Source organism: Chrysochloris asiatica, unplaced genomic scaffold (genome assembly GCF_000296735.1).
Source record: "Chrysochloris asiatica unplaced genomic scaffold, ChrAsi1.0 scaffold00254, whole genome shotgun sequence".
NCBI lineage: Eukaryota > Metazoa > Chordata > Mammalia > Afrosoricida > Chrysochloridae > Chrysochloris > Chrysochloris asiatica.
This window is the reverse complement of record NW_006408772.1, coordinates 193,597-194,872: the sequence shown is the minus strand read 5'-3', so window position 1 is coordinate 194,872 and position 1,276 is coordinate 193,597.

The following is a 1,276-nucleotide window of genomic DNA, read 5'->3' as shown; positions in this document are numbered from 1 at the left end:
GTTGGCCCAGGACCAAGCAGTGTTTTGTTCTGTTGTGCATAGTGTGTCACTACCGACTCAATGGCACCTAACAACAACAATAACAACTCTCTAGCCAGTGAATTACTCTCCCTTCCACCCCTGGCAACCATCAAATAATATTTCTTTTAGCGTGAAAACTTTTTCTTGAGTTTACACAATAGTGGTCTCATACAATATTTGTCCTTTTATTATTGGCTAATTTCACTAAGCATAATGTCTTCCACATTCATCCAAGTAATGAGGTGTTTAGCAGGTTCATCATTATTCTTCCATGTTGCATAGTATTCCATTGTATGTATGTACCAAACTTTATCCTTTCTTCCCTCAATAGGCATTTAAGCTGCCATCATCTTTTTGCTATTGTGAATAGTGCTATAATGAACATGGGTGTGTACATATCTAGTCACGTCCAGGCTCTTGTTTCTTCTGGATATAACCAAGTAGAGGGGTTGCTGGGTTATGCCATATTTCTATTGCAAAGTTTTGAGGAAGCACTATACTCTTTCCACAGTTGTTGTTATTAAGTATCTTCGAGGCGATTCTGACCCATAGTGACCCTGTATAGGGTTTCTAAGGAGCAGCTGGTAAGCTTGAACCTCCGACCTTGCAGTTAAATGATATCGCAGTCTGATGCATTAGACCACAGCACCACATCAGGACTACGTTTCCACAGTGGTTGCAACATATTACAGTCCCACCAGCAATGTAGGAAGTCCCACTCTCTCTACAACCTGGCCAATATTTGATGTTTTTTGAGCTTTACTATTAATGCTGGGGAGAGATGACATCTCATAGTTGTTTTCATTTGCATCGCTCCAAAGACATCAGTTTGAGGATTAAGGTGTGCCTAACCCAAGCCATGGTATTTTCAATAACCTCATATGCATATGGAAGTTGGACAATGAATAAAGAAAACCATAGAAGAACTGATGCATTTGAGTTATGGTGTTGAAGAAGAATATTAAAACTACCATGGACTGCCAAAAGAACAAACTAATCTGTTTTAGAAGAAGTACAGTCAGAATGCCCTTTGGAAATCCTATACAGTGTTGCTATGAGTCGGAACTAACTCAACGGCACTTCACAACAACAAAGGCAAAATATTGAATGATGCAGAAAGTATCAAAAGTAGATGGAAGGAATACACAGAGTCACTGTACCAAAAAATATGATCTATGATCTATGATCAACCATTTCAAGAGGTAGAATATAGTCAAGAGCCAAAGATATTGAAGGAAAAAGTCCAAGGTGCATT